The following is a 12,856-nucleotide window of genomic DNA, read 5'->3' as shown; positions in this document are numbered from 1 at the left end:
TGTGAGGGTAATCATGCTCAATGGGGCAAAGTCATCTCACATTATGAGGGATGGGAGTTGTGGCATAGGTTCACTGTAGGAGTAGTCCACAAACAACTAGTTTCTTTAAATGAAACCAAATCCTCTGGGCCAGATGAATTGTATCCAAGGGTACTAAAAGAACTTGCAGATGTAATTTCTGAGCCTCTGTCCATTATTTTTGAAAATTCTTGGAGAACAGGTGAAATGTCAGATGACTAGAGGTGGCAAATGTTGTCCCCATCTTCAAGAAGGGGGAAAAAGGAGGATCTGTGTAACTACTGACCATCAGCTTGTCATCTATAGCTGGCAAAATTTTAGAACAAATCATCAAACAGTTAGTCCTTGAGCAGCTAGAGCAGATGACTGCAAACACTAAGAGTCAGCATGGCTTTCTCAAGAACAAGTCATGTCAGACTAACCTTGTCTCTCTCTCACTCACTCTTTTTTTTTTTTTAGAAAGTTACTACCTTGCTAGATCAGGGGAATACTGTGGACATAGTTTACCTTGATTTCAGTAAGGCTTTTGATAAGGTTCCAGATGATATTCTTATTAGCAAGTTGGTAAAATGTGGTATGGATCTATTACTATTATGTAGATCAAGAACTGGTTGACATGATTTGGATGAAGGAATAGAGGAAGTGCTTATTATATATACTAGATTTAAAGCCCATTGTATGTAGAAATACAATCAGCGCTAGCATCACACATCCTGGGCCGCATCCTGGGGCCAGCAGCAGCTTAGCGGCATCCATGGTAGCAGCGCGGCCACAAAGCCCTCTCCCCTGCCCCCCTCCCACCCCAGGCTCCATGCTTTGCAACAGGGGAAAGAACTGGGCTGGCGTATCTGGGACACACCGGCCCAGCTCCTTCCCCTGCCCTGAAGCCCTCTCTCCCGCAGTCTGGGGCAGTCTGGGGCTCAGAGGGCCAATTGGGAGCCACGTTGCATGCAGCTGCTGATTGGCCCCTTGGGCCAGGGCTGACAATGGGGGGCCAATCGGGAGCTGCTCCCCATTGTCAGTCCTGGGCTGGGTGGGCAGTCCAGGAATCAGCGGGCCAGGACTTTGCGCCTCCTGACTGCCCCCCCCTGATTGTCAGTCCTGGGCAAAGGGGTAATGGGCTCCTTTCCTCATCCCAGACTGGGCCCACCCCAACCCCCCTTACTGCTTTATTTATACCATTCCCAGAGCAGTGTAAAGATTTTGCAATATTGGTTGCTTGCTAATGAATTAATTGTTTATGTTCATAGTCAGGAGATTGACCTGACTTTCAATGCTCTCCTGCATCTCAGCACTGATCATATAAGTCTCATCTTCACAGTTGGTGAAGTGCTTTTTTTAATGGCAGGTGCTATAGCTGATGCCTTTCATGTCTGATTGATGAGCAATTTGCATTCTTTTCTTCCTTAGTTCCTCATATCTTCTTTAAAAATGATTTCACTTCTTCCTATTTGTTCAGGTACCTTGGTGAAAGGGAGTTTGGCAAATGAGATGAACAAAGACACCACATCAAAAAGAGACTGGAACTATTCACACATTTGTAGTTTCTAATTACACAAATAAAAGCATTTAAATTATTAGATGGTTAGCCTGATGATTAATTTTACATATCAGAGAGAGAGCGATGAAAATGTGAAGGCTACATTTCTATCTCTTCCAGCTGTCTTTCCCTTCGGGTACACTCGCTGAAGGTACTCAGAAAAATAAGCAGTCTCAAGACTACCAGTGTTTTATCTCATGAGAGCAGAAAATTGAATTGCTGAGCTTTGATGGTACACATTCTAAATTCCCTATTTGAAACTCCATACTTGTTTTGCAAAGCTTCCCATGTGATTTGTATCACTGGAAAGACGTGTAGCTGAAATGCTACTGGAAAGCAGGAGCAGAAGCCAATCAACTACTTTTTAGTACCTCTAAAGTTTTAAGTTACTTTAGCATGTAGGTACTCATGTAGCCCAATCCTTTGTAGATTGCTAAAAGACCTATGATGTTCAATGGGGCTTGTTCTTAAGCATATTCTTGAGTTTTACCTCTCAGTGGGACCCTAAAACATGACATTTTAAAAGGGTGTGGCTTAGTGGCAGGACATCTGCTTTGCATACAGAAGGTCCCAGGACCAGTCCATGGTATCTCCAGTTGAAAATGTCAGGCAGTAGGTCATGTTGAAAGACCTCTGCCAGAGAGCCTGGAGACTTGCTGCCAGTCAGAGTAGACAATACTGACACTGATATGCCAGTGGTCTGACTCAGTCTAAGGCAGCTTCATGTGATTGCATTTGGCCTATGCTTTTAACATTTTAATTAGCAAAGAAACACACCCTGAATCTGAAGAGAAAGGGCAGGTAGCATATATAATTTATTGTTGTTGTTATTGTTATTTCAATGTCCATTTGTGGAATTTACCTCAAAATATTTCATTCAGCCCTGCATTTATCTTCCTATTACTGCTGCTTAGCAGTTACTATTCTTATATTTACACAACAGCTTTCTCCCTTTTTTATCAGCCTGCACGTGCTGTCTCATTTGCAGACAAGGTAGCATCCATAATCCTTTCATTGATGATGAATTGTGATGTCACAGACCCTAGATTGCAGCATCACTGAAAGAATCAAATTGATAAAGGAAGAAGCACACACTTTTCACAGAAATATCTTTATAATGGTCAAGGATGGATGAGGAGAAATAGGCTAATGCATATTCACTGGTGGCAAAAATGTCTGCCTTTTTTTAAAAAGAAGCTCACACCTGAAGATAGTGCAGAGTCAACAGGTAGGCCCTTTGTTCTGAGTGTGCATGCTTAGGATTGTTCAGCAATCTAGCAATAAGCATAAAGTAGGCATTTTACAGAAAGCACATATTCATATAAATTATTATTGCTCTTTTCTATATTGATGGCATCTCTTCACAACATACTAACTGTCGAAGTGCTTTTTAAACTGAGCGGTGTATATTAAATGCTGTATTGTTTATTCTGGCTGAAAATTGAGAGCTATATGAGTCAAAGCCAGGCAACTAATGAGACACACTATAAGTATGCCCAAAGATTTCAAGACAATGATATTGGTAAGACAATGATAATGGTATTGGCAAATATGCCATAATCCCCAGCTGGGTCCTGCACTGATATAGAGTAGACAGTCCTGATCAGGACCGTTTCCACAATCATCTGCCAGTGCCATTTTGTTGTTTTTGAATGCTTCCCCCCTTCTAAATCTGAAATCATTGATGTTCAAACTGTTAAAATGCTGATGTTGCTAAACTCAGTTCTCTTGTTATCAAGGTTACTACCAGATCATACTGTATTGTTCTTCTTCCATGTAAAGTACCCTGAGCCACAGGGGAGCACACTATATAAATATAATAAATTTAAAAAATCTGTTTCTTCTTCTTCTTTGATCAGTTTAATCATGTTATAATGCAAAAGTTTAATAACATAAACAAGTTGGTAGGAATACAAGAAGGTGGGCTGCTGTTTCATGTCGTTTCCCAAAAACACTCAGAGAGAGAGAGAGAGAGCGCAAAAACCCATTTTCTGAAAATCATGCAAGTGATGTTCTGCTAAGGCTTCTGGATTGCAGTTTTTGCCTCAATCTCATTATTAATTAGTTTTATTTTAACAGAAACAAAGAAATTAAATGCAAATTAAAATGCTTGGAGTTTTATATCCTACCACTTTGTGCATGGAACATGGAGTTTTTCTGCATTCTTCTATGTTTCTGAAGCCCCTTCTAACCCCCAGAAAGGGGGTTTGAAGCTTCAGGTAGTGAACGGGGGCGGGGGGGGGGTTGTTCTGCTGGTGAGCCTCAGTGGCCAGCTAGACAATGCTTCAGATCACCTGGAGCCTCGAGGCAGTGAAGGGGGACACGTTCTTCAAGCATGCTTCCATGGTCAGCTGGACACCAAGGCTTGCTTGTGCCTTCATTTGCCACCTGGCTAAGGCTCCACTGAGCCTAATGAAAATAATTTAACAACTATTTCATAATACTCGATTGCACTGTAATGCAACCAGTGAAGGAGGAAGTGACATGACAGGGGGCAGGGGGAGAGACAATGTTAAACATACTGGAAAAGCCCAAATGTCTGTGTTTCCACATTGGCCAGCCCCAATTTAGGCCCCATTATCCCCCAGTTCAAAAAGTGAAAACCGGATTTTGGAGGACTCCCTTGCTGTGGGACAGGTGAGGGGGTAAATTGGTTCTGTGCCTGAAGAGAATTTCAGTGTGGAAATGGACAAAAAAAAAAACCCGACACTACGCAGATGCAAATTTGAACCAAAACCCTAGTGCAGAAATAGTCAGGTTAGTCCAAACAGGCCTGATCCCATCAGAACTTGAAAGCTAAGCAGGGTCATATTTGTATGACAAGTATTTGGATGGGGACCCCCAAGGAACACTAGGGTCATAATGTGGAGGCAGATATGGTAAATCACCTCCAAACAACCCTTGTCTGGCTGCCAGCCAATCCTCAGATCTCCTGGCTACACTACACAGGCATGCCAAACAATAAACAAACACAGACTCAGCATAATGGAAGCTTTCTCTGTTCAGATCCAGCAGCTCCATAATTCTGAAGACAGGACACAGAGGACAAATTGGCATGTCCCCTTCCAGAGGTGCCAGCATAACAAACAAAAAGTTGGAGAAGGTAAATGTTGTTCTAACAGATTCATTGTGCCTAATGAGAATGGCAGAGAGAAGAGTGTAGGAGGGAAGAAGAAGATGTAAAGTTGAAACTAAGGTGACCCCAATACTAACAAGTTCCTGAAAATCCTATGATGTGAGGGCTGCAGTCCTGTGAACATTTACTTAGGAATAAGTCCCTGTATCATTCCAGTTTTAGTATATGTGCTGCTGAAGTGAGCACAGTGTAGGAATCAGTCCTGATGAACCCAGTGGACCCTTTTTCAGAACAAACATAAATAAAAAAGAAACACATGGATGAGCAGGTACCTGTTCTCATACCACATAGTCCTTCAGTCTTTTTACAAAGTCAGCATCAGAATTTGGCTAAATACAGTGGAGGGGAAAACACCCTGAGAGATAGAATGAGGAGTACTAAACTGTGAGCTCCAAACATCATATACATTCTTCCTGTGCCTGGCATTTCCATGTGCACAAGATCAACATTTTTCCAGGTCCCATAATGCATAGAGAAGTGACAGAGGAAGCATCATAGTACAGTACAGCCCCTGCAATAGCCAGTGGGAAGGGGAAGGGGGGCAATGATGCTGGATCCCAGTCCAAATAAGAATGTCGCAGGATTTTTCTGAAATTTGTAGACATTCTTCTGCTACAAAATACATGGTCAAAACCTATTTTTTAAAGCTAAAAATGACTTTCAAATATTACCATTCAAACACTTCTCTAATTTAATTTTATTACATTCCCAGCACTGGTGGTGTTTCAGCTTCCCTTTTACACGTTCATATATCAGTCGGTCACCGTGTCTTTTGAAGCCCATTCCGGAAAGCCCAGGCTGCATTGGATCACATCAGATTGGTGGTAAAGCAAATAAAAAATAATGGCTGGCCATTGTCATCTGTTTGAACTAGAATGATTCAGAAGAAATATCGGGTCTGACAGAGCAAACAGCAAAATACTGCAAAAAGCAAAAGCACCACTGAGACCTTTTAAAGGGTCCTCCTGTCCTTCCCCAGCATTTCCCTGTAACTTGTTAGTTTTATTAGAAACGGCATAAATATTATACTGGAGAACAGACCCCACTACTTCAAATGGCAGAAGTATCAAGCTTTGAGAGTGTTCCTCCAAAAGGCAACTTTTCTTAAACAATACCTGACTGTTCTAATTCAAGATTTTTCCCCCCATCAGTAGATAGCAAAACCTTTGACAATGGTGCTGTTTTGCTCCCTCCTTAATTGCTGGAGGTGGTGAAGTAGGAAACGAGTTTTGCCGCTTCCCTTTGTAGCCTCCAAGGCCTTCTCAAACAGCATGAATGGCTTGTGGTCTAGGAAATGGTTTGGAACGTGAGTGGAGCTGTTTGCAAAGGCATTCAGAAATGTAAGGCTTATAGAATTTCATATTGCTTCCGTTGATAAACGGTCTGGTTTAGCAAGATTGTGGTAAGAAGTAACAAACACTCCTCCGAATCCAAGCGGGAGGAGAAGGTTAAAGTGTCATTGCAGTTCTGATAAGAAATAACAAACTGTTTTCTGCAAAAAGGAAGGGCTCGTAGTAGATCCTCCCCCCCCCCAAAAAAAGAGGAAATACATGTATGTCCTGATAATTCTCAGAAGGCAGAAAGATGGAACACGGTGTTACGTATCTGTATCAGAAACACACTGTCAAGTATTCTCGTCCGTTCCTAGGCCACAAACCAGGGGGTAAGCTGCACGGAGCTTTTATTCCAACCCCAGGTCGATTTAGTCCCTGCTATCTACACAGAATGCAATTCCCATTTTGACTTTGTCCGATTTAAAATTTTCCTCTGCAATAAACATGATTGATCTGGAGTGACCCTACCTTTTCCCCACAATATTTAGTCGTGGAAATAACCCTCAATATTTTCAGAATCGGATTGAGAAATCATGTTTGCCATGGTAGAGAAACCCTGATTGGTCAGGGCTGACTCCCGTGGTAGAGAAGCACCCAGGCTGTAAGCTTTTCTTAAAGGGGAAACACTAATTTTTTCTCCCCAGAAGCTGCAGAAGCAGTAACTTCTGTGGGTAGAGGTTTGCCTCGTGTTTTTTTTGTTTTTTTGTTTGTTTGTTTTGTTGCCCTCCACAATCCTCTCCCCCCTCTGGGCTTGGCTCCCCCCTCCCCTTCTGAGCCTCCCTAACTTCATGCAGAACACTTTTCTGTTTCAATGGGGAAGGGTGGGGGGAAGAGGAAGACCGAGTTGAAATCAATCTGGATTCAGCAGGATCCACACAGGAAAAAAACAAAGTAATTGCAGAATCAGCCCAGTATGACTAGAATTACACTGTAACAAGGACTTTTATTAGAAGAACAATGAAAAAAACAATGGTTTTCACTACAGTTACCTAGCCAGGAATTGATAGAGAGGCAACATGCAAACCAGAGGTGTTACTGATACTCTTCCTGATTGTGCTGTTCATGCTCAACCTCAGTCTAGTCTCAGCTTGACTTTTGGACTTGCAGTAATAAGCCAATGCATTGTAAGCCACAATGCATGGCTCTCGAAAGTGGCATTCAAAAGCACTATGCATCTCTGATTCCATGCATAGGCATTGCAATGGATAAGTTTGAATTTTAAAAAATTAGCGGGCATCGCAGGACCTTTAAACTGCTTCAAAATATGGGAGAAGAGGATTGGTTGCCTGCATTGATTGACATGTATAAAGCACACTGTTCTCTTCTGCCTTTCCCAGCAGCAGATGAGGAGGGTAAGATGTGTGAAAAGACAGCAGACACTGGCATATGATTGGATCTCTAAAGTATTACATACTTCATGCTCTTCGGCAATGGGGGTACGGAAGGGACACTATAGCTTGAAGTGCTGCAGAAACAGAACAGGTCTGAATAGAAATCATGGTGGGTCCAAAAAATGAATGCTGTGTCTATCATATAGAGTGATAATTCTAAAACACATTTTCAGGCTTGCTGCAAAACTATAACCCATACTGTAACTATAACTCGAATTCCCAGAGTGCAGTTGGGATAGTAGTACACAGAGAAGAGACAAAAAGAGAAGAGGTTGAGCAGTGTACACAGACGTGTGTGCATGTGTATACACACATAACACAGAGAGAGAGATTGTCCCTCAGTATAGACTACTACTGCACATGACTTTTTAAAATGACTAAATGAGTTCTCCAATGAGAGCTCTCTGGGTGACCACAGTCCCTGAGTGAAGGGAACAGATATTTTGCTGTTTGCTTGGTCAAGTACTTCATATGCCACCACTTCAGAGGCCAGCTTGAGGTGACAAGTTCAAACAATACTACAAAATGAAGAAGAGTCGTTTTTTATACCCCACTTTTCAAAATTCAAAGGAGTCTGTAAGTGGCTTACAATTGCCTTCCCTTCCTCTCCCCATAACCGACACCCAGTGAGGTAGGGGAATATGAGAGAGCTCTGAGAATAGTGGCCAGCCCAAGTTCACCCAGCTGGCTGCATGTGGAGGAGGAGGAGGAGAGAATTAAACCTGGATCTCCAGATTTGAGGCCCATGCTCTTAACCATCACACAAAATATAAATTATCACTATAACAACAAAACAAGCTATGAAGAACAAGTCTTTGATCACCTTACAAAAATCCATAAAACAACTAAAACAAAACATGTTAGTTAAAAGCCTGGGTAAAAAGAAATGTTTTAGACTAGACTGGGGCAGGCCAGCCCCCAGACCCTAAGAGAGTGGAGCAAACTGCTCAACAGGTGCCGAGAAAAAAAGTAGATTGTGCATTTCAGACATAGAGCAACACTTTTTTCACAAGCCTCTGCCTGAATAGCTTGTGAAGTTTCCTCTTCCCTTTCCACCTCTGACAGCTATTACAGACATTTCCATATCCAGATAGTGTAGTCATCTCCACAGAAGGTGCAGAACATGGCTGTCAGGATCATATACCACTGTTGAGATACTCATGGGCATCAATTCATGTTGGGAGTCAAAGCCATGGCCTTGCGGGACCTCAGGTCTGGTGGATCCAGAGAGGGCATTCTGATGTCAAAAAGACATAGGGGGTAGCACTACTCTTTGCCCTTTCCGCCTCCCTATTCCCATCCCCTGTGTTATTTACTTTCACATTGTGAGGTAAACAACATGATATATTAAAGTACCCATTGCTTCCCCTCTCTCACCTCTTGCCTTTTTGTTCCCTTCTGTATTCTGCAGTCAAGCTGATGAGAGCTCTGACATTTAGTCGGGCTGGATCAAGCTCCATCTTTTCAGAGTCTATCCTGCTTTCTCAGCCAGAGACACATGCTGCTCTTTCCATGTGCCCTCTTTAGAGCCCATGTCACACAAGGAACAAGAGGGTGTGATCCCGTGCCATCCTATTCCAAAGCTCTGCAAAGAAAAGGGAGTTTTCTTGCATCGAACTAATGGGAAAAGAAAAGGAAGGAGGGGGCATTCAAAAAGAAAGAGACCAAGGGAAACCTCAGGAAACAGACTGGTAATGGAGATCCCTGATATTATACTGCCACCTAGTGCCGTTAGAATACACACTGGCAAGCCAACAGTAGAACTAGCAAATAGGAGTTAATTTTAAAACATTCATGCAAAATGTAAATAGGTGTAAGGATCAACCTAGTAGAGCAATTTTCCCTTTCAGAGAGTTTTTTGTCTTCAGCTTCTAAGACTGTGTTAAAGCTAGCCTGTCTTGCTGGGTCCAAGAGGTACCTCATTTTGAACAGAAATGTTTTCAGTTTTTCTTACCTTCTTAACCGATCTTGAGAAGACATTGTCTCTTTTAAGGATAAGAAGGGAGCATTTCATATGTCAACAAGATATAGTTAAACTCTGAACTGCAAAGGTACTTTATCATCAATGGCACCTGTAACAAATGCCGTATGTCAATTGATGGAGAAGTGAAAATTCCTGAGAGACAGTATGTCTCAGTCTAGACATGGAGATCCATATACTGAAGTGCTCTTCCATACAAATTTTCTCCAGCTAGGCCTGGAAATAAGGCCACAGATCAGATGTGCTTTGGGATGCTCTTCTAAGTATCCATACTGAACTATTTTGAACAGGATCTGGATGAGGTTGTACAATTCAGAGAGCATCCAAATGTGCAGGCCATCCCTTGATGCCTTGGTCACCCAGATGAGTGAGAATGAGCTTGGGTTTAGCACAGGCTTCAGCCTGACCCAGAAGGCCAAAGAGGACTTGCATGTGTTCCATTCCAGGCTCCTGACTAGGGCACTTTTCTGTTCAGACTTGTTGGAAAGATGGTCCTGGTGAGAGGCAAGGTGCCTGGATAGGGTTGATATGGCAGGAAGGAAGGGTTGATGTGTCAAGAAGGAAGAGTCTGGGCACAAGGTTGTGGAAACCCTGGAAGGTCAACAGAACCCCAGAAATTTCACAATGCCGGGAGTCCATTTTTGGTTCAGATTGTGTTCACCTTGCTGAGTGGGGACAAGTCATCTGGTAGTAGAGGGTTCAGAATGGCATGTGGGTTTGATTGCGGCTGGAGGTACTTTAGTGAGGGTCAGTTGGGTGTCTCACCCATCTCTTATCATAACAAAAATTGAGCCCCATTGGACCTCTAAGACCAATGAAGTTTTATTCAAAGTGTGAGCTTACATGTACAAGCACACCTTCTCAGTAAAAAAAAATCCTCTTTTTTGTCTGAGGAAGTGTGCCTGAACACAAAATCTCATGCCTTGAATACATTTTTGTTGGTCTTAAATTTCCTATTGAACTCATCTTTTTGTTGTGTTGCTTCAGACCAACACAGCTACCCACTTGAATGTATTTGATGTAAAAGTCTGTTATGTTCTTCAGAAAATGTGAGGTTAAAAATACTTAAGATGGTATCTTTGATTGGGTCATCTAATATTGGATACTTCAGGCAGTATTTCTGACTTGATCTTTTTCAAGTTTAAAGCTATTCATGCAATGTTAATGAAAAGTTAGCTAAGGCTCACTTACACAAGCAGCAAAGCTGTTTACTAATCCATGCTTCTTAATCCAGTGACTGGATCACTAAATGAATGGAGTTTCAAGCATGAATCTACCAGAACGGCCGGGGGGGGGAGGGGTACTACCTATGGTTTTTTATGACATAGTATTTATGGCTAAACTCATAATCTGCATTCAGCACATTGCCTTTTGAGGAGGCTATTAATTTTCATTCCCGTGCATGGCTTTTTAAAGCCTGCGGTACAGGTTACCTTTCAAGACAAGCATTAACATGTCAGGGAAGAAGTGGTAATGTTGGCTGAAATACTTACCCACAAATCATAAGAGGTGAAATACTGCTCCCCACCTCTGTCCCACAAGTGTGAAGACACAAAGAGCAGGTTGCAACTGAGCTTTTCATCAGAATCTTCCCCTGCTTGAAGTACCAGGGGCTCTTCTTTGTTTTTGCATAAAGGACAAACCAGCCCTTCTTTTGCTACTGTTGAGAGCTGCTTGAACATGCAGAGGTAAGGGACTTCCTAAGCAAAACTTGCAATGTTTGAGTTTAGGTGTCTAGAACACAGAGGCATGGAGGCACTAGTGGCACTGGTGCAGTGGTGACTAGGGACAGGCATGAATCAGAAAATCCAGTTTGAATCAGGATTTGGAATGTTCTCAGATCAAACACTAAAACCAATTCTAGACCAAAGCTCCTTGTTCCCCTTTTCCAAGTGAGGGAAAGCGAAAGGAACTGCTCAAATGGCTACCAGCCATTTCAGGCTGTCAGCAAATGGGATCTCCTGCCCTGCTCTCAGGCTAAAGTGGCTGCAAGCCATTTCAGTGAAAAATTTTGCTCCCTCCCACTTAGAAAACTACTAAAATGGCTGCCAGCCACTTCATCCTGACAGCAGACTGGCATGTCTGCCAGCTGCTATGTTTAAAATGCTTGCAACCCTTTAAACTTCAGTCACAGAAAGGTAGAAACACAGTGTAACGGACTACAACAAAGCTTTGTGTCAAAGGACAACATGGTGAAAATTACAGAGATTTTTAAAGGCATTTTGAAATTATAACTCTATAATGAATAGGCATGAGCACAGGAAAAAAACATTTCTGATTTGGCCCAAGTCAATTCAGCCAAATATGAAAGGGTCCAAAGCACATTTCCCTGGCTTGGATTCAGCCAAATCAGTTTGGCCAAAGGTGAAAAACTCAGAATTTTTTCTCATACAAATAGGGGAGGACAGGCATAGATAGGGTTCCCGTGCATCCCTTCTCTGATGCAAGGCTGCAGCTGGCTCTTTAAACATTGGGAAGGGCAGGCCTCCCTTCACTGATGCAAGTTGTTGGGAACGAGTAGAGAGCACACCAAACAGCTGATCTTAAGAGATGCCTCCCCTCAACCTTCCCTGGGAGTAGAAAATACTCTCTGCTCCCAGAAAAGGCTGTTGAGGAGGTATTTAATTCTGACACATCAACTGCTTGGCATATTCTCTCCCCCTGCCTTCTCCATCCATGCTAGCCTTCCCACCTGCCTCCAGATGGGACGGGGAGGCCAGACATGCCTCCCCTCCCTGATCTAAGCCAGCAGTTGGCTTCAGGAGGCTTGGGGAGGGTGGACATGTAATGGACTTGTCCACTCTATGCCTGCCTTCTCAAATCACAACCAGCAGTTGACTTCAGGAGGCTTGGGGAGGGAGGGTGCAGAGTAGACATATCCACTTTGTAGTCACCCCCCTGGATCCCAGTTGGCAGCCAGCTATTAAATGGTCGGGAAGGACAGCTCTTCACCACACACACGGATCCTTTCCAGGCAGCAGACATCAGCCCTCTCTTGCCTGGGAAGGTGAAGCATTTAAAGAACCTGCAAACAGTTGTTATGATCACCTGTTTGACAGTTCTTTGCTCCCTTTCCCAGGTTGTGGAGAGCTCTTTGCATTCTGACAAGGCCTACCTAGGAGGCATTTAAAGATCCTGACAAACAGCTGTTTGGCAGGGTCCTTGTCAATCCTAAATAGGCTGAATTGATTTGAGCCTATTTGAATTGATTTGAGTGGAACTGCATATCAAAGAAAAGCAACTGCAGCTGCTGCTTCCCACCGCTGTTGTTACAAGCTTGTATTTTGACTCAGCCTTTTGGGCTTAGCTTAGTAAGTAGTCTCTTCAGTGCTTTTCATGTCATGCTTTCATGTACATATGGAAATTTATGTTTGTTTCAGAGCATGACTATCATTCAAATGTGATAAAAATGTTTTGGAGCATAACTATAATACTTATGTGACTTACTTGTATTTT

General features: G+C 42.8%; 2 long non-coding RNA genes across 2 annotated transcripts in view; one reads left to right on the top strand and one right to left on the bottom strand.

Annotated features, from left to right (window-relative positions):
• The window catches only part of LOC143839722 (uncharacterized), a 74,085-nt gene extending 65,065 nt beyond the window's left edge, over nucleotides 1-9,020 (bottom strand). The window contains exon 1 of the long non-coding RNA XR_013231830.1: nucleotides 8,797-9,020. This is a non-coding gene — a long non-coding RNA (uncharacterized LOC143839722). The remainder of the gene's footprint in view (nucleotides 1-8,796) is intronic.
• Nucleotides 2,660-6,027, top strand: LOC143840657 (uncharacterized). The gene is made up of 3 exons (XR_013232288.1): nucleotides 2,660-2,786; nucleotides 4,565-4,661; nucleotides 5,407-6,027. It is a non-coding gene; the product is annotated as an uncharacterized LOC143840657 (long non-coding RNA).
• Nucleotides 9,021-12,856: the final 3,836 nt, after the last annotated feature.

This window comes from Paroedura picta, chromosome 6 (assembly GCF_049243985.1).
Source record: "Paroedura picta isolate Pp20150507F chromosome 6, Ppicta_v3.0, whole genome shotgun sequence".
In the NCBI taxonomy this organism is placed as follows: Eukaryota; Metazoa; Chordata; class Lepidosauria; order Squamata; family Gekkonidae; genus Paroedura; species Paroedura picta.
Note: the sequence above shows the minus strand (reverse complement) of the source record. Positions and strands in the feature narration are given on the sequence as shown.